The sequence below is a fragment of the Dermacentor andersoni genome, chromosome 11 (genome assembly GCF_023375885.2).
Source record: "Dermacentor andersoni chromosome 11, qqDerAnde1_hic_scaffold, whole genome shotgun sequence".
NCBI classification, from domain to species: Eukaryota; Metazoa; Arthropoda; class Arachnida; order Ixodida; family Ixodidae; genus Dermacentor; species Dermacentor andersoni.
This window is the reverse complement of record NC_092824.1, coordinates 23823665-23845193: the sequence shown is the minus strand read 5'-3', so window position 1 is coordinate 23845193 and position 21529 is coordinate 23823665. Positions and strand designations below refer to the sequence as shown.

Here is a 21529-nt window from a genome sequence, read left to right as displayed (position 1 = left end):
GATTAGAAGAAAGCATCAATGTAAAAGTTCCATTCTTTCAATGTTGCACTGAAACCTAAGCGTCAGCAGGTCAGTGGTACTTCATGGATTTTAACGTGGTTTTTTATTAGTAATTGGGCCATACTGGCTCAGTAAAAGTTTCCAAAACTCTCCAATGTTCGGCTTGTTTAGAGCACAATATAGTCAGTTTTTAACTACAAACGCTTACCTATGTTCTAGCAGATGCCATCAAAATCCATAACGTCGCGGTGGGCAGGTGCGGGAACTTCAGCACAGTGGCGCCATCTGCCTTTTGTTTTTTGCGCCTTTTCTGGCTTAGCAATCCTCTTCTTGTGGTCAGAGTGCCATTTCTGGTATTGTAGAAGGGTAATTTACTAATACAGGTTAAATCGTTTATCTTTTTATTTTCCCTCTAAAAGCTGTTTCAATGTTCAGAGTGCTCAAGCAATGGCTCTTTTTCTCACACATTGAAGCAGTGGGCAGAATAAACCAACACAGAATTAAAAAAAAGGAAGACTGACTCTGCTGCAACCTAAACGTTTCAATATGCAAGCTTTTTGTAATGCTACATTAGAGTTTATTCAATACAAGTGGAAACATAGCAAAATAAAAAAATTAAACGAGTCATCATGCTGTAAAGCCCTTGGTGACGGTGTACTATTAACATAGCATCGGTTTCGTACTCAATAATAATGCGTGTGTCACCTTGAGTTGACATCTTCCCAAAAAGGTGCGCCTTTAAATTAAGGAAACATGGTGAAGCAGTGTTTCCAGTCTGGCTGAAGTGTTTGTAAATTATTGCAAAAGTGTGTATGTTTGCAGGGTATAAACGAACTGTGTAAACCTAATCAACAACTTTGTGATGCATTCTAGAAATTGTGTTCTTGTGCATCATCTTTAGCATAGTTCACCATCTTGTTGCAAGGCTGCAAAGGTGTACATCTTCACAAGCATTTGGGGAAATTATAAGCCTGTCATTTAAATGGGAGTTGGTTTCATAGAATTGATACTAACAGTTGCTGTTTGTTTTCAGAATCTGCCATTTTTAGTGTTTGCCATTGTTGAAATGTTGCAAAGTGTAGACCTCCGCAGGCTATCGATTAATGAAGTGGGCCTTTCATTTGAGAGAGTTGGTTCCATAGAACTGATAACATATTGTAGCACTCTTCAACGAAGGACAGTACACAGACTAGTTTATTGTGGGCGGACTTGTTCCCAGAAACTATACGATTAAGTTAAATGCTCTTGCACAATTTGCAAGGGGGAGTTCACGGAATCTTTCTGACAGACAGCCACATCTGTTCATGGAACAGACTCCTCAAGTGCCCCTGTAATCAGGAAACATGCTGCGACTTCACATTATGCAAGGTACTGGGGTGCCATCTCGTACACTTACACAAGGCACTCACTGTCACAAGATGCACAATGTGCTGCCGACGCTTCTCTAACGGCAACGCAATGAGGCGTTTGGGAGGGTGCCCTGGTAAAATCCTCGCAGCTTGAGATTGTGGAGAGCTCTTTGCGGCAATATTAACATACATTCTAAAAAGCGCTGTTTGGTTTAGAAATGCATAATTTTTGGTAGTGTATTTCACCATCTTATGTAAGATTGCAAAGGCATAAGGTTTCGCAGGCTATAGATAAAATGAGCAAGCCTTAAGTGAGAAAGTTGTCTTCATGAAATTGCTGATACATTGTGAACATTTTTTTCTTTGTTCTTGAAATGTGTAATTTTTTTTCTATATAATCTTGCTGCCCATTTCACTTGCAATGCTAGTACTTTGCTGCCTGTTTACACTCTATTGCAATGCTTGTTTGCTGCCATTGTTTTATCACTTTGTTGTGCGCATGCGTTCTTTTCAATTATGCACATTTCTTTCCAGCCTATTGTTTTAGCAAAGTGTACATCTGCATTTTATAATTTGTTCCCCACCTGCAGCCTATTTTTGTTTTCCAGGCATGAAGTCAACAGTAACCATGTAGGCTCGTGTGAAGGCCGCACTCGCAACTTGGCAGCCCAAAATGTGGGGGGGGAAATTTTCCAGCAGGGAAGCAATCACCTTTAGTGTCCCGAGGCCACACACACATCAGCAAATTTTATCTCGCTGCACACTTCCGCATGCCACTATAAGATGTTGAGAGCCATCTAGTAGCGGCCCTTCAACGGGATCGAACCAAGTGGTTCAGTCCCATGTAAGAGCCGCTCCTCATCAAAATTCTGAAAAAAAATAGTGCGTCCCTTACACGAGTCTAACGATATGAAAGTTGAAGGTGAAGGTTTCATTCGTGTTAAATAGCATTAATCTTTCTTTACCTTGCGTTGCGAGCCATGAAACTACAACAAAGTACTTCCTGTCGAATGTTTAAAGGGACAAACATACCAAGGACAAGACAAGTAGGCGAGACAAATGGTGCTGACTTTCAATTTCAACTCTTGAAGATCAAAGTCGGTTCCCGTTCATGACAGCTCCTTGCCTTGCCCCTCATCTGTTCCGTGTGGTTAAATGTTCAACATGATCCAGAACAAACTAGCCAACTGACAATCCATAACAAAGTATTTCCTGCATGAAAAGACTTGCTGTGCAGGTGGTGGTAGATAGTGCTGTAACTGAAACGATTTTGTTGTTGATTGTGTTGCACAAATTTTGATTAGTTGTTCCCTTCCATCCTGCACACAGCCATTGACCAATGCACAGTAACATTAATTCACAAGGGACATTTATTGAGCTCTGAAAAACTCCAACTACAAATTGCTGTTTCATTGATAAGAGAATGTTTCTTTGTCGTTTGAACTCCTAAAATATTTCTCTTTTCTTTCTTTTCAGGCTATTGAGCTCGACAATACAGCATGACAAGTGCTAGAGAAATTTCGCGATGGTGATTTTTTGCGTGGAAAGTCTTGCCTACTGTTCTGTGCCAGTGTCGAGTTGTTTATGTACAAAAGAGAGGTCATTTGTCATGACAGGCTGGCTTTAGTGGGACACGCCATTAAGCTTTAAGGATGTGGCAACCACCCCCCCTTCTCACTTTCACACCTTTCTGAGCTGCGCCTTAAGTAGGGCCCCTTACCAGGCCCTATTGCAGGTTTTGGTTATACAGTGGAAGTCTTAGAGTGCAGTTTAGGGAGCATTTTACCACAAGAATTTTTCTAATTTCTTTTTTGTTAGAGGAGATATAAGAAACTGAAATGTCCCACCTCCACATTGCGAGGAGGCAACCTTTAGCGGCAATGTAGACCCTCTCTTCTGCCTTGCCCGGCGTCCATAAGCAACATTTCATACTTGGGAACAGTGCGAAATGACTGGATAAGAATAGACGACACTGGGTGCGACATATGACAACACCATGCCCTTGTTGGCTATTCTTGTCTTTTCGTGCTGTTGCCAAGTATTCTAATATTATACCACCTAGCATACTTTTCAGCACTTCTGCGCCATTTCCCTGTCGTTTCCCATATGGAAGCTGAGGGACTGTGTGACATTTACATGACTGGTCCTCCCTTTATCTCTTTTCTTCTCATCCTCTGTTTCCTGCATAGCACACTTGGAATGGCAGTATTGCGCTTTCTGCATTGGACAATTTACGAAGGTCATGTGCTATTATCAGTGACTTTGCCTCCACATAAAACTTACGTGGAGGCAACTTCTTACGTGGAGGCATTTGTGTGTGTGACCCTGACTCTCTCGCTGGAAGCTGGGCTCCCTTGAGAGGATGGGTGCGCAGTCTTTTGTTCTAAATTTCATCTGTTTTTGTGCCATGCAGCTGCTTGTAGACACTGGTGCCGGCACATGATTTACGCACCACGCTTATCTGTTTGCAAAGCCGAAACATAGTCAGAGGCCTTTAACTTAAAAACAATTGAACCTGTGAACTTTACAACTTGGGAAACAGTACAGTTGTACCCCAAAAATACTAAAAATTGGTTGAGTAAATCAAAATGTTCACTGCAATTAAAAATTTGCAGGCTTGGTCCTGAAGGGATCATGTGGACGCGCTCTCCGCTATATTGTCACAGCGAAAATGATCTACACCAGAAATGTTTATTAAAAGCACTCATGAAATATTTACGTACTGATGGCCGAAATTTCAGTTGCCACTACGCATTGGTTGTACAGGTTGGTGTCAGTGCGTGTGGGTAGGACCGTGTAACCGATGTGTCTAAAAAGTCTGGCTATGAAGATATTGGTCAGCAGCTGTAGCATTTATATTCTTTCGAAACAAGTTTTTCCTGTAAGCTAAGCCCAAATATAAAGGTACTAATATACTGGTCTCAATAGAGCAGCAGTGAACAAGCTCTAAAAATTTGGCATTTTGCGATGAAATCTTACAACTTGGCAGGTGTGAGCAACACATTTCAAGACACTTTTCCAGTCCACATTGTTTTTTTTACTGTTGCCAGGCACAAGATTTGTAGCAACAGGTATTGCTTTCAGTAATAGTTGGCTTCAATTCTGCAGTTATGTGCCCCCTATAGTTGTTAATTAATATGTAAATTAGTGGAATTTGCTAATACAAGGAGGTTGCCATTGAACGTGATGGCAAACGCATTTATTAGAGAAACGCCGGCAGTGAAACAGCCTGAAGTTCCACTCGTCCTTTGCCACCGACTAGCTCACGTTCTGCATTAGAGAGTGTCATCGTGTCTCTTTTCCGCTGGCATGCACTTGGCTGCGGCTGAAAGTAAAGTGGCTACAATACTTACATTGCTGACTATTGCTCGTTTTGATGTCTGTCGCTGCTATGAAATCATCACAGAGACATTCGGTATATGATACAGCATTAAATTTATGATGCTCGATATTGTTGGGGATGCCAGTAAAAGTGGCTATGCAATGCTGTAATTAAGATTCTGTGAAATGGGGGGGGGGGGCCTCTGAGCCATGAAAAATTGGACCTGTAAATGATTTGTGTTACTACACAACTAAACTTTGAGTATTTGCTCTGATGCAAAATTCGTTGCTCATGAATTTTTCACAACGTTCTGAACGAAATGAAATTGCCAAAACCCTATCTTGCAAAATTTTATCCTCGAATTATTATCAGGTTTCAGCATGAAATGAACGCATGAAGATAGGTGTAGCATCCTTCTGTAACCTAATTTTTTTTTCTTTCAAATATTGGTATAATTTGCATTTGTGTTGGGTTGCCAATTCTCGAGTGAAACGAAGTCGATACTGCGGGGTAGGAGAGGGGAGAGAGGCAGCTAGCGACAATTGACCCTGTCAGTCGGTGCCAAGAGCCGGCAGTCTGTAAGTGCGACAAAGATTCATAGTTTTCGCCAACAAGGCAACGAACACAGGCAGAGGTAATGTGAACAGTTGGGGCATACAACAGTACTCAAATCACGACGAAAACGAAACTGCCTTTAAGTTTATTGTAATGCAACCGTAGAATGTGCATCTGTGCTGTCGACTGTTAATGAAAATTTGGCTTCTTCATTCTTATTCAGCCAGAGAAACAATGCAAAAGTCAAGACATTTCGCTGTCCCACCTGGGTAAAGTCTGAACTGTTCTCCTAAAGTAAGGACGGTTGGCCTTGCTAGCTTGAATATGTATACGCACGAGTTTGTCATGATCCGTTGCTTCCTGACATTTTTGCTTCTGTATTTTGCTTACGTTGTTCAATTATTTTTCGTTTATTGTTTCCCTGAAGTCTGTAGTATTGTTATTGTTTTCTGTATAGTGTGTGAGTGCCAGAATTGAAAGTTTTGTGTTGTTTAGTAGTATTTTTCACTGTGTTGGAAGGGCTGCATCTATTCATATGCATTGCTCTCTGCAGTTATGTTGCAGAATGCTGATGACTGCGGGACGTCTGCATATCCGAGGCCAACACCAGATGAACGGGAACAGTTCATGGACGAGCTGCAAGTCACGGGGAAAGCAGAATACTTTTGCACAGCCAAGAAGAACACACTCGAAGCATTTGTTCATGAAGGCGAGCCTGGAGAAATGGGAGTACCTCAGGAAGTGTCAGTTGAGGACTTCTTATGTCTGGAAATTAAGGAAGGACCCCTTGTGCCTGTTAGGAAAACTAAGCCTCGAGGAAAAAAAGTCAACAGAAAAGGCGCTTGTTGGTTTCGCTGTGATGTGTGTCAGTATACCACAAGATGGCTAAGTAATCACAAGAAACACATGCGAACCCACCAACAGAAGCGCTTCAAGTGTGACGTTTGTCCGGGGACATTTTCGACGTAGAATGAGGATCATTTCAAGGCTCACATGTCGGTTCATACTGGCGTGAAGCCGTTCAAGTGCAGCAAGTGCTCGTACGCATCAACGAGGAAGCATCTCATAGAAAAGCATGAGTCAGAACACCACATTGAACTGAGCATCATCTATGTTGAGTGAACATGGCATTCAACTAACGAAGGGGTGGGAGAGGAGGGCAGGACACTCGGCTTCCCCAAGAGCCATTGACCTGGGGAATGGTCTCCTTGAGATACAACATCCAAGGCCAGTCATGCAAATTTGCAACGTCCTTTAATAATTCATGTTTTTTACATCATTTAATTGAGTTCCCCCAGCGTGCCATTACCTGCATTTGTAATTTGTTTCCTTGTTTCCAAGACAGTACTGTTGCTTTCGATGCCCTATGTCCTTTTGTAAAATATTTTTTAACACGTTTTTAGGAGAGGGATAGGGAATTGTGGGCTGTTAGAGCTATCTGTAAAGCATGGATGCGTTCTTTCTTTTCTTTTATAATAATTTTTCCCTAAAAATAATTTTTCTTTCAGTACTTATAAAGATGAAATATTCTTTTATACCTTCTGCTAGCCTCTTGCATATGTAGTATGCTACTTCCTTCTTTTTTCCTAACATGGTGCATCATCGTTAGTGCCATTACTTTTATTTTTTTGTGTTAGTAAACTGCATTCCTGTGTATCCCTCCATTATGCAATTCCTTTTGGTGCTTATAAGGTATTTAAATGAATAAACTTGTCCTTTTCGATTATGCATTTCAGTTATTCATGAAAATAATGTCTACCTCTGCGAGTAATCAAATTGCACTATCTACCTCAGCGAGATGCAAAATTGTGCTATCTGCTATGGAGGTGTTTTAAAAAAAGTTTGTCAGTCTTCCCAAAATCGCCCTGGGTTCACAGCCCTCCCCCATAACTATCTGTAAATTGAAATGTTATTTCTTACGTATATGTTATTATGTCTTGCCAAATTTTGCCCCACGCCCAGACAATAATCCTGGGTGTGCTAATGTATCGGATCCATACAAGAATTTATGTCGGGCCATGCGAGGTAAAACATTGGCCAGTGGCTGGCACAACAAAAGGCTGATGTCAATGCCCACACACTTAGCCTAAGCTATCTTGTCATGCTTGGCCCGGCCTATCCTTGATTAGCCACTGTACATCTCACTAAAGTTGGGGCATCACGGAAATGTTCTTGTCCAGTTCCTGCATGAAAGAGACATTTAAAATTTTAAATACATGCACTTTGCACACACACAAAAAAAAAACCTTCAGGAATCAAATGCTGCTTCTGCACAAACTACGTTATTTACTAGAACTTATTTGCCTTGCCCTCGTGACTTCCGTTTTCATTATTCCTACAGAGCTCAAAGTTGTGCTAGCGATCTTAGCTGTGCCGCCAGGCCCGTGCAGAAGAATGCTCGCCATGCTACGCCCGCCATTGCTCTCAGCTTTGGAATTGGCATGGACTTAAAACATGGAGCAAAAAAACTTGGGAACGAGCATGACGTCAGCCAACCTGCCTTTGCAACACAACCTCCTCTGGCCCCGTCGCTGCTTTCACTCACCAAATGCACACATCATGCATAGAATTCTGGCAACAGCACGCTGTACATGGCTCAGTTTGTAGCTCTGAGTGCTGGTACAAACATAAAGGTGGTTGCAAACTAGCAGTCGTAAATGCAGCGACAAGCTTGCCTCACTCTGTCTTCGAAAAATATGTGTGCCCCTCACATCCAGATAAACTTATGTGGCTTGTCTTGTCAAACTCTGAAAAAGTTCTGTATTGAAAATACTGTATGCTGTAGCATCGTAGGAAGCTTCTAGAAGACGTTCAGCTGCAGAAACCCGTGACAAAGCCTCTAAAAAAAATTGCGAGGCTACAGGGTTAAGATGGACCGCAAGAAAGCAGCAGTTAAAACTGAAAAGAACATTCTTGCTTGTGCAAGTGCATGTAAAAAAAGATATTTCAATCAAATCTCTGCTTGACGACTTCACAATGACAACTGAAGCCACCTGGAACCTGACATAAAATTCATAATTTTTCCAGGATGCCAAGGCATACTGGTTCACTGACAGAGAATTGAATGCGTCTGGATTGCATAAAAGGAGCCTTATTAACCTTGTGTGAGGGCAATTTTTTGGGAACCCTTGGGCATTCGGGACTCCAGTGTAGCTACAGAACCTCAGAAAAATCTTGCTACCACATCAGCTAAAACAAAATATACACTAGAAAAACAATTGACCTATAGCACGATAAATTGACAAGAGGCTGTGGGGACAGAGTTCATGGTATGCTCGTACAACACGTTCAAGAATCTGGAATTTACAGTGTTGCAATAAAACTTGGGGCTAGTTGGCTCATAATGCTCAGGAAATAGATGCTGCACAAAACCCAGACAAGGGCAAGAGACGGTAACACGGGGGGTCATGCACGCTTGTCCGTTTTACGTTTATTAGTGTTGCGCTTGTCAGTGTCGCCACCCTCTCGTGCCCTTGTGTGCAATCCGTGCAGTGTCATTTTTTTAAGCATTACAATGTTACATTCAGTGAAATGCAGTTCACTAATGCAGCTAAGACTGGGCTTGCAATATGTCCACAGTAATGTAATGTGGTACAAGAAGGCTGCACAGTTTATGGACCATAGTAGTGGTGATGCCTGGCATCATTATAAGTGTCAGTGAGATCATCTTGACAGGGGCTGTACTTGGAGAACGGGTTGCGCATAACACTGAAGGCTTCAGGTCTTATCGGCATAACTAGTGATGGCTGTAATGTAACATTATGATATCCGATCTGTTTGGTGCAGCATCTGAAATCAAGCGCTACGTGCGAAGTGTGGTACAGTGGCTCTGCTTCACCCATACGCTCAACTTGTCTTTGGCGAAGCCCCCAAGACTTCAAGCTGTCACAAATGCTGTTAGCATTAAGAAAGAGGTGATTTCTTTCTTCACTGCCTCACCAAAATGAAGTAGTGCCAAAGATGCACCAGTAGAGGATTCTTTCTGGTTAACTTAGGAGCCTTTGCGAGACTAGGTGGGTTGAGTGGCATGACAACATTATCCGGTTTCAATGTTACTTTGCAGTTTGTGAAACACTCTGTATTATTGCCAACCAAAGAGAGATACAGAGCTCTGCGAAAGCAAAGGCACCTTGTGCTACATTCAGTGATGGCAAGTTCCTGGTAGCAATTGTTTGCTTGGCAGACTTGGTGGTGCTTACTCATTCTTTAGAGGCACCTCTTTCAGAAGTAGTGCACTGACGTCCACAAGGGCTAGAAGGGTGTTGGCATACATGCACCTTTCCTGCCGACAAAAGAGTGGACGCCTAAGAACTAATTTCGCAGTTCTACAAGCAAGCCACCTATCTGGTAGATGAACTGGAACCTGAAGTGCAGCTCCAAATATAAATAAGAGGCAAACACGCAGATTCAACTTCCCAACGTTAGATGCAGGAAGTTACTACAGGTTATCAGTGTATGCTCAATTGTGCAGTTAGGTGCTAAGCAGATAAAAACAAAATTTGCACTAAAAGCACAAGTTCCTAGAAACTATTCCTTTCTGTGCACTCTCGCTTTGCCACAAATGAAGACAATGCAAAGCCTGTGACAACTACTGCTGAGCAATATGCAAGTTCATGGGAACCAGCATCACAATAATAAAAGTGTCGCAATAATAAAATGAACTCAGGCTGAACTGCAAACGAAAAAGAAGATCACGAAAAGATGGAGGCTTGCAGTGATGAACAGTGGTAGAACAAACAATGTTGCTGAAGCCACTGTTTTCACAAGGGGTCTTGCCTTTGACAGGGCATGTCACTCCACCAATACAAGCCAAAGACAAGTCCCCTTGTTGAAACATTGACTCCAGTGGCATTGTTTGTTCTACCACTGTTTATCACTGCAAGCTGAACCATGGTCATCATGAGAGAAATGAAACAGGGTAGACTGGGAAGTTTCTACTACTGCCATTGAAGCACTCAAGTCTGACATGCGAGGTCTCCCTTTCTATCAATTAATTTCTGCAAATACTAGTCTCTCCTCCTGCAAGTATCACCAGTGCCAAGTGATTGTTCTCTACTGTCTGGGTTGGCCATGTTTAACACCCGTAGGCGACATTCGTGCTGACACTCAAGGTAGCTACCATTTTGCAAAACAAAGCTCATCACTGAAATTTCGAAATTAAAGCCTTGTGCCTCATTGTCTGCAAGCAGAGCAAATTGACTATCTTCAAAGCCTTTACTGTACCACGCAGAAATTCAGCATGGCAAAAACATGTTTGGACGTACCCTGAGATTTGTGCAAGAAAGCCAGATACTTGCATCATCAAAATATGGGCTCTTTTCCAGAAGGCCTAAGGCACATGCAAGGAGGAAGACGTGTTTTTCCTCAGAAACCACACATTAATGTGGCTGGTCAGTATGCATGCTAAGCAGTGCTTCATGGTGGTATAGTGCCATTGGACATCGAATAGACTATATTTAATTCCAAACTTCCTAAGAGGACTCTTTTGACATGCAGCATTTAAATTGCTCAATGAAACTAAAGCCACGGACTTCAGGGCCATGGCTTTCATTCAGCCAAGTGCATAGCCATCCTGTTTCTGTCAAGTTCTTGCCTGGCTACACTTGGAAAAAAGTGATGAACAGTGGCACAAATAAACGAAGCTACGCAGCATGACAGGCAAGAGTGCCAGCTTGTTTATCTGATGCCCTCAGCACATCCATGTAACATCTCGGTGAGAGGATGCACAGAGCCTTCTACTGCACATTTTCCCTCCACTTGCCTCCACTCTCCTGCATGCCTTTGTAATGGTTCTTCTCTGTTAGCACTAAATAATGGCGCTGGAGTTGTAGACAAGGTAAGATGTGAAAATGAGGTACACATGGAAAAGAACAGCGCCCATTTCACTACAAAACGTGTCGTCATCATAACGCATGTCAGGTGTCGGTGTGTAGAATGCTGTATTATGTATTGAATTCTTTGCTAGTTATGTGCAGCTGAGAGTTGCCACGGCATTAGATGGGCAGCATTGTCGGGCAAGTCAGAATTCCTGTGCACCTTTCTCCGCTGACGCGACTACATATTTTGTGCATTCACAGGCAGTATGTAATGAAACAACTGCGAAAGTGACAGTTTCAGAGACATTTCACACTTCGTGCTAAGTGTTTGTTGGAGGTCAATTCAAATAAATTATGTTTGTTCGTTGTAGGTCAGTTCAAAGAAATTATGGTACCACAGAAAGTGACGGAGTGACACAATGCCTTCACACTCGTAGAGACACTCCTCCAGAACATTTGAGGAGACTGAGATATCTGGTGATTGCATGATGGTATGATCCGGGTTTACAAAAAAAGGCTCAGAAAACATCTGACCTGAACAGCAATCTAAATATCCACTAAGAAACGTCAACTCAAGCCTTGTTGTACGTGACAGATTTATTTCTTCAAATACCTTGCATACCCCAAAAGGCATTGCATAACGAAGGGATGCAGAGTAATGCAGATGACCAACATATAAAAATTAGGCATGATAGCACTAAATATGAGACGCTACATAGAAAAAATAAGGACGCTTTAACATACAGCATATGTGAGGCTAGCAACAGGTGTAAATAAAGTTTGTTTAAACATATTACAAACAAGTGCTTTCAGTGAGACAGAAACTATATTAAGAATAACATGAAATAAAAGACGAAAGTATGCAGGCTTCATGCATAGTTGAATTATTAACATGCTGTGCAAGAAGCACAAGAAAAGGAAAAGGGGACACGACAGCTCAACTACCGAAAGAATGAAAGAGAAAAATTGTTACCAATATAAAGTACAGGGGCATGACACACTTCCTCCCCCGCCTGTTCGGCCGACCTTTTTCTGTTGTCACAGATCACCACGTTTCTTGCTGGCTATCGTAGCTGGGCTTTGCACTGTCCTGTGCTCTTTCCTTTTCCTTGTACATCCTGCACAGCACGTTAATAATTCAAGTATGAACCAGCTAGTCCACAAGAAAGTACTATTTAATGCATAGCATATTACAGCCAACATTCACCCCCCTCCCGACTCCCAAAGAAAAAGAAAATTTACTTGTCATAAGTCAACGAACCAACACAAAGCAGTCAGAACAAGGGAATAATACTGAGAATCATACCAGCAAACAAAGAAAAAATTCTGGTAAGTGCAAAACTAGAAAAACTGAATTGCACTGCGTTATAAAAAGAAAAGTGCCTGATTAAAAGATGTCGGAGCTTTTTGTGGTAAGCCGCAGAGACTATGGTCTCAAGAATGCATAGGTCGGCAAAATAAGCTGACACTCCTTCGCACCGACTCATCCATATTTTTGCAGGCTATATACTCGCTCACTCACGTGCACTCGCATTCTTACTCACACCCCCTCATACTTACTAACACACTTGCATTCATGCTCACTTCCGCTCACACTTGCTGGCAGCCACTCACACCTACCACCAATCACTGGCACTGACACATACGTACTCACGTCCAGGGCATCATTTTTGCTGCACGAAGCACTCACCAGTTTGACCAACTGGCCAACTTAGACCAACTCACCACAATGCTATTCTTCTACTACATCCAATCACACTCACCAACAGTCACTCATGTTCATAATTTAAAAAAAATTAAATTATGGGGTTTTACGTGCCAAAACCACTTTCTGATTATGAGGCACGCCGTAGTGGAGGACTCCGGAAATTTCGACCACCTGGGGTTCTTTAACGTGCACCTAAATCTAAGTACACGGGTGTTTTCGCATTTCGCCCCCATCGAAATGCGGCCGCCGTGGCCGGGATTCGATCCCGCGACCTCGTGCTTAGCAGCCTAACACCATAGCCACTGAGCAACCACGGCGGGTACTCATGTTCATACTCGCTCAGTCACCGTTGCTGACACTTGTTCATACAGACATCAAGGCACTCATTCCTGTCCACATTCATGTCCACTCAAACTCGCCAACGCACACTACCGTTCAGACTCGCACCCACTGACACCTGTCATCACTCACTAATACTCTATGTCACAACAGTGAAATTATTGTGAAGTGAGCATGAGTTGCTGTACTGGTGAAAGAGTATGCCGACCTATGCAGCAACGTTACTCCGCTAGAAAATGACTTATGAGGAAGCTAAAAAGTTCCGTATGAGTGTCCTGGCATAGGTGGCCATGAATAGGCCCAACCTGATCCATATGTACTCTGAGCAATCTTTTTCTGTTCATAACTTGGGGGGTTTGACTGTTTGCACATGTGGAACTTGATCATGGTGCTCATTGTTACTGATCACTTAAGGGTGGGTGGGGCGAGGAGTGTGTATCGAACATTGGTTTAGACACAGAGCAGGGCTCGAATGGCAAGGCTGAAGGGGGACACGTCTGCATAGCATAGGCCCTTTCATCCCTACAATGATCAACGCCCAGGTGCAGTGTAGATACGAGAACATAGTACACTTTATGAATAAGGCACACTGTAGATGCAATACAGTAACTTATGCACGATATATGTACATAGTTGTACAGGCAAGAAAAGAAACTTGCACAGGGCTCATACATGACATCCCAATGAAAATTCAAGGGGCTAATCAACAATTTCAGGGATGCCAAAGGCCAAAACTCAAGGAAGGGGAAAACAAATCTTATTCATACGTACACTGGAAAATAGTGAAATCTCCTTCTTGTCTCAGCTGCAATTTCTTGCAGCCAAGCAGCTGCTGAGTTGGACACATAGTTCAGTTGATGGCTAGTAGTCTAAGGCCTCAACCAAAGATACTTGTCGGGCTAAAGGTAAATTGCTGAAGCTTATTTTCCACCACGCATTTACAAAGTCTGGGGCTTTAAAACTGGAGCGGTGATGACTGCACTGTGAACCAACCAAGCCAATTAACAAAATAAAAAAACAGTGATAATGCTTGGTCGCTTGATCTGGCTTTGTCTGGCTCCATAGTGGCAATGGTAAATTTAAGGATTTCGGCCAGACTCATCTCCCTGTTAATGTCGATGTTAATGCAATGCGCACTGAAGCAGTGTAGCGACACATCGTATTGCCAGCACCAAACATGTCATCTATGAGTCATGCATGCAACGGGGATCCTGTCTGGTGCTTCCCACGAAACATGCTGTGCCATCTACCAGCATTGCCGTGAAGTCCATGCATGGTGTGTATGTGAACGCATTGTCTTTTGAATAATATATATATGATGCAAGTTCGATTCCACTCAGTACCACAGAAATGCTTAAAAATTTTTTTTGGCTTTAAGGAATGGTGCCTTCCCAGTGCCACATGCTCACATGCCCAGTGCCACATGCATAATGAGCCAAAGTGGCACCATAGAGGGTCATTGAACCCAAGTTGGTACGATGGTCAGTTTCGAACTTGGTTCTCTCAGAACAGCAGCCGGATGCTGTACCAATTGGACCATAGACTACCCAGTGACATAAGTTGGTGCGAAAACAGAGGGAAAGAGGGATAGATAGATATGAATTTGAATTTTTATTAGACAAAGTAAGGTCACCAATTAAAGAAACATGTTGAGAAGCATCTGGATCCTTAGCATCATGCTAGTAAGGGCCCATGCAGAAATAGAAGCAGCAATACATGCATAAGCATACAGGCAGGCGCCACCTTTATGCATATTAGCATACAAAAGGGTTTCAACAACTAATAAGTTTTTTGCAATAATGTTTAAGCATCACAAGAAAAGAGTTATGTTGCTTTAGCCGAACACGAAGATTGTCCCAGAGAGAAAAACCAACACTAGAAGGCAATTTTTTTCCATGCACATTTTTTACTAGTGGCTTCAAGCAGTTACTACATTCATAGCCTCTTGTTTCGAAATGACAGGGCATAAAAACCTAGCAGTGAAAGGGGACATTGCTAGTTAACGAGATATAGGCACCATCATTGTAGTTTTGTAATTTATTAGCAGCTGTAGGTGACACGATTTGGTATTTTAGAAAAGAGGGGTTTAGTAGAGGTCGCATAATTTGAGTTTGACATGTAATGGGTTGCACGTTTTTGCAGGACTACAAGTGGTTTTATGTAAGAATCGTGTGTATGACCCCAAGATTCTGTACAATAAGATGGTTGACAATGAAATAGGGCAAAATAGATTGTTCTCAATGTTGCTACGTCAAAGAAATGGCAACATTTGAAAACCGTAAAGCAGACCGTGCCGAGCTTTTTGCACAGACAGTCAATATGTATTTTCCAGTTGAAGTGACAATCTAATGCAACACCTAAATATATTAGGTTACTGACTCTTTCTATAGGTTCTCCTTCAGCCTGAGGCACACAAAAGTTCAATGATATAGCTATCTTTATGGGAACAATGAATCACCATACATTTTGCCTTCTTAACGTCTAGGAGCAGTTTACTGGCATGAAACCAATCACAATTTAGCTTCATTTTTCTGTTAGCTGCACGGAAAATGTTGTCCATGGATCGATGTGCACGAATGAGAGCAGTGTCATTTACATACATGACAGGAGTGAAAATATATGTAGCATTAATGGAAAGTCATTTGCGTACAATGAAAGTAAAATAGGTCCCAACACTGATCCTTGGGGACACCTAAGGTAAGTGGGAAAAAAATCTGAATTAGTATTGAAAAACCAAACTGTTTGTTGTCTGTCCGTAAGGTAGCTTCGAAAAAATTTAAGGCATCCCCCACCGAAGCTATAGCATTCTAATTTCTTAAGTGGTATACCGTGATGACAGGATTTAAAGCTTTCTTAACACCAGTTGGCGGAAAATGCACATTGTGTTGAAATTGCACAGAACTATATGGTCGATTGATATTGATGAAGAAGCAATGACCCTGGTGAGACTCGTAATGGGACTCGTAATGAAAACCATAAGAGCTAATAAGGAGAAAGTATTCATTGCTGTCATCTTTTAGTAAGTCAGCGTGAATAGACCAACACCACTGCCTCAAGCACAAGACTGCTGAGGCATATAAAAGAATGAATAGCCTGGGATATCTTGAACTTCGCCTGGTTTCAGCCAAGTCTCAGAAACAGCTATGAAATCGTACAGAGAAGAATTAACAGCTAGGAAGGAGCAAAGAGAGTAAGAGAGGACGGAGCAAAAGAGAGGAAAGAAGGAGTGAACTGTCCATGTTGCACTGTATCGGCATACAACAAGAGTCACTGTTGTTGCTATCTAGTAGTAATTGTTGCATAGCCATCACTGCGAAAGTTAGCAGATCTTCAGCAGATCTTCCTCAGTTTGAAAGTATAAAACACTAGAATTGTCTGCTCACCTACCAACAATTTTTGGATTTGCCACCCATAGTTAGGCACTGGAAGGTGCGTGAAGTATCCTATAAGAATGCTAATTGCATTAACAAGCCTTTTGCTGGTGGCTGTGGACACGACACGTTTCACCGCTTTGCGGCACTCTGAAAAGAAAATATCTGTGTTAATTTCCCGATAGACAGCGCATATCTATGGCATAGCACCGATGAAGAGTTCGTTACTTTAATGTTCAAAAATCGCCCACGACCACAGTTTTCAAGGAATTCAAGAAACGCATTTGATTTCAAGTAGATCTAAGGGCCCTTAAATCGATTTTTCAAATTCAGATATTTCCAACGAGGTGTACTAACCCTGCTTATGTAGGAAAAGAAAAATAGGTGCTAGCACTTCTAACGTCTTCGATTACGCTGCCTCCAGGATCAGCTCACTGTATTTTGCATCAACACCATCAATAAATGCCAGTGAGTGTGTTGTATAATGCTATCACCTTACAACCCGCACTGGCTCAAGTCAAAAGTGGTTTGCGACAAAACGTAAATCAGGCAAGTGAAATAGCCAGAAACTATAAAGCAAGGATTTAAAGAAAAACAAAAGACAAGAAGGATTTCACCTGTATTAGTAAAACAACAATCTAAAATACCAAAAAAGAGCCACTCCCACCATGAGGTGAGGCTTGGTAAGACAGGAATAGCGAAAAACGGGGTGCAACGCTGCCTTGAAGTTCCAACACCATCTCACCATGACGTCATTGATTTTGATGGCATCTGCGGGGGATTAGTTTATTGTTTACAGTTAAAAGTGGTTTGCATGTAGGATTACAGGAAATAAAGTAAATTCAGGAAATTGAACTTTGCACTTTATTTTCTCCTTTACTAATCCAACTATCATTACAAAGTTAATAAAAATAAAGTTTTCAAATCACTTAAAGTTTCACTTTTGTGTCCCTTTAAATGAATAATTACACTTCGACATCTATACCAGCCCGTTTAGGCTTTTCAAGACAAGTTGTCAGTGGCACATGAAGTAGCTAAAATTGTTCAGGTGGGATGTACTTGAAGAGTCACAAATAAGTTTTGGTACTAGTGAGAGTGCTGAGCTCATCTCCCAGAATTGTCTGCTGAATTTCCAGCAGCCATGGCTGTAATGATAGCCTTAACAAAATATTTTTGGCCTGGACCGTATTAGCATGGATTACAACACAGTCTGTAAAAACTGGGGCCACGAGGAGACCCTTGTCAGTGTCAAAAGAAATTGTTTTAATATGTTGGCCTGATACGTGGTCATGGCCATGAAAGCATTGTTGCAATTCTTAAGGACAATGTGTGTTGTAGTCATTTGTAGTGATTGTGACTGACTGTGATCATACACACATGTCTCTCGGTCTATCTTGCTTTCCTCTGTACGTTTCCGCTTCCGCATCCCCTATGTCTGGTAGCAAAGTGGATTTTTTGTTCTAGTTAACATCCCTGCATTTGTTCTTTTACTTTTACCTTTCTCTCCCTCTCTCTTGTTAAAGCTGTTTCTCATTGTGCTTGAGTGACAAATGCACAACTGTCTGCAGTGCGCTGTGTGCCCCATTAGTATGATGGGTATTATGCGAGACCCCTTATCGGGGCTCTCCAATTGCCTTCTGCCTCAGATTGTGATGATCGATGTAGACCAGCCAGAGTCATTGGTTTCTTCAAGGGCTATGGGACAGGTTTGCTGGAGGTCCATAAAAAACTGACTCGCCATCCTAGCCCTGCAAAAGTGGATGTCCAGATAAGCTGTTGCAAAACCACCACTACAACTGCTGAGGGGCGTATGCAATGTTTAATTTATGGTTTGGATGCTTGTTTTGAGCTTGTTCTTCATTTAAATGTATGCCATTCTGTGTGTTGTATGGGTGATTCCAATGAATGTATGCACTATTCGCTTCACTTTGCTGAGCACTTGTGGCCTCTGCCTTACAGTGGTATGAGCCATTGCTTACCGGGGTATGAGCCTTTGCTGATGATGATAGACACTTGTCTTGAGCTTGTTATTTATTGAAATGTAAGCTGTTCTGTACTTAATTGTACGTATGAGTCCAATGAAGCTATGCACTGTTCGCTTCACTTTGCTGAGTGCTTGTAGCCTCTGCATTACAAGGGAGACGAGCCACTGCATTTTTGCTTGCTTAGGGGGTATGAGCCATTGCTGATGATGGTTGCTCTGCTCACAGACGGACACAAAAAATGCCGACCACCGAGAGGCTGACAGCTTCGCTGTAAAATTTCTGGTTCTGGGGAGCATAACTCATGACAGTTCTAAGTCAAACTCACGTTTTAAGAGGGTAGCAAGTTAATCATGATTGTCATTTAGTGGGTAGAGGAGTAAGCTGACGGGGAGTTTGAAGGGTAGCACTAAGGATGCTAGGCAGCAGTGTCATCATTGTAGACACAGTGACGTATACCCCTGTGAGATGTCTAAGCTGTGGAAGTATTTGCTGATTTATCACTTGCCCAATCTGTTGTGTATTTGTTTTGCAAGTTGCTCTTGCAGTATGAGAATTAACTCTTCCATGATGGTCTCAGTGAGCGATGCTTTCAACTTTGGCAGTATCCGCACAGTTTGAGCTGGTTGCAAGCTCTGGATTTGGTCTCTCTTAGCTTGAGCGAGCGAAAATTTAGATGGATGCATTTGCTGGCTTTGAATTCCAAGGAAGCATTTGTGGGAAAAAATGGCACCAAGGCAGTCCTCGAAAGCTGAACCTATTCGTATCCAGTTTGAGCATGTTCCTTATCTTACAAGTTCTATTTTGGCCTGTTTGTGGCCTGTACATGTGAAATTTGTTACCATGTGTACACCTCTATAATTCACACACGAAGTCATAGTTATGGAATAGTAATGTTCATTCTTTATAAAACCACACATCATATTTTGTTGTGGCAAAGTTTGGGCCCATGCCTTCACTGTGGCCTATACAGTGACACGTAGTGATGATGACAGGTTGTGGTTTATAGAGATGGACCCCCATTATGACACTTTGGACGGGAACTGTGCATAAAAGTGATGGTATTTTGAAAGTGATGAGTGCTGTGTTTGTTTTTTCATTTGGTTGACAGCAAATAATTTCTGAAGTTCAGCAATATTATCTTTGCAAACTCAGCTGGAGGGTAAAAAAATATTTAACAAAGTATGTGGTTTTATGTGCCAAAACCCCGATCTGATTATGAGGCACGTTGTAGTGGGAGACTCTGGAAATTCGGACCACATAGGGTTCTTTAACATGCACCTACATCTAAGCACATGGGTGTTTTCACATTTCGCCCCCATTGAAATGCGGCTGCCTCGCCGGAATTCAGTCCCGCAACCTCGTGCTTAGCCGCCCAACACCATAGCCACTAAGCAACCACGGCAAGTAGCTGGAGGGCTTTTCTGTATCATATGTACAACTCTGATGTTCCCAGCTTGTATGAATTCATACATTTGAGTTGGTATGATTCAATCCTTTGTTGAGTTACGTAGTTCAGCAGCCAGTTGGGGTGACAATGTTGGCTGCAAGCAAATTTGAGTGTTCCAAAAGACACATCTGATATGTCTGGGCTGTAGGGAGCATCTTCATGTGACATACAATGGCTCGTTGTGCATGGAGGAAGCCAATGCTTTTGAAGCTGACTGGCTGCTCAAAAAAAAAATGGTTGTGATAGGCATTCCGAGCTTGCTCAGTGCAAATTGAAAGAGGTCAGGTGTTGCAAAGAGCACCTTCTCTCATTCGAATGTCGCTAACAGTAGGGAGACACCTTTTCAAATTCGAGGCAGGCTTCGGGAACTTTGGCTGCTTTGCCTTCTGTGTTCTAAATCGTTGGTTATCCTGAACACTTGGGGCTCTTCTGAGCACCCACATGTGGAGAAAAAAAAAACAAAATATGAGAGGCCGTGACGTCGCATTTTTATTTATTATTTACTTATTTATTTAAACATATTGCCAATCCCAAGAGGGGATTATTGCAGGGAGGGAAAGAAACATACAATACAAAAAATACAAATCGAAGAGTGAGTACACAGGCGGACTAATTTCTTGTGGAGTGGTGAAAGTATTACAATGTTGTTGTTCATGGAGAACATGCAATATTAGTCATCAAGAGTACATCATCAATATGCAGAAATACAAGGGGTGGTACAAAGTGCATTAGGTTACATATTTTTTTGCGCATTATACAATTTTTACAGAGAAGAGAATTATTTAAGGAAACTATAAACAACAATTAACAAGCTTTTTATTGGTATTTGCAACACAATGGAATAAGGTGGACAAGTCATGCCTGCGAGGCATGTAGGTGAATCTCATAAGATTGTAGCTTCTAGTGATGGACTGAGGATAATATGAGAAAGTAAGTGGTTCCATTTCTAGCTTCTGAGTGCAAAGAATGAAAATCTATAACAGTCGGTGCTAAAACAGTATTCTTGTAATGATCGGAGGTGATTACGACGTGTTTGCCTAGTTTCAGATTTAGTCAAGTAGCGGGAGCTATCTATAAATAATTTATTGTGTAGTAGTTGGTAGATTACTTTCAGACGAGCATGTTTGGCACGATTTTGTAAAGTGAATAATCCGGCTCTGTTAATTTGTTGGGATGGAGAGGCAGTTCGGTTGTACTCATTGTAAATAAATCTGATTGCCTTTCTCTGCACTCTCTCTAGCATTGTTATTACTTTATTAGTATGTGGAAACCTGGACAAATTTGCATATTCTAGGATAGATCTAACGAATGTGGTATAGGCAAGTAGTTTAATTTCTGGTGTACTTTGATGGAGGCGCCTTTGGAGGAAGAAAAGTCTTTTTAAAGCTTTAGATGTTACAGGTTTAACATGAGAGTCCCACTTGACATTGTCTTGATATTATTAGGCCAAGATATTTATATTCTTTAACTGTCGTCATTGGAGTGCTGCCAACTGTGTAAGGGTATATCGAGATGTTCTGATTTCTAGTAATATGCGTGACGGCTGATTTGCTTACATTAAGACTCATTTGCCAGTTGCAACACCAGCCTGTTATTAATTTTAGAGCATGATTCAGTATATTGTGATCCTCGGGTGA

At 41.9% G+C, this 21529-nt stretch overlaps 1 long non-coding RNA gene across 1 annotated transcript; it reads right to left on the bottom strand.

Moving 5' to 3' along the window:
• Positions 1-6461: 6461 nt before the first annotated feature.
• Positions 6462-12817, bottom strand: LOC129381413 (uncharacterized). Its single transcript, XR_008609605.1, has 2 exons — positions 12016-12817; positions 6462-7409 (listed from the first exon to the last, which is right to left on the bottom strand). It is a non-coding gene; the product is annotated as an uncharacterized lncRNA (long non-coding RNA).
• Between the last annotated feature and the right edge of the window lie 8712 nt (positions 12818-21529).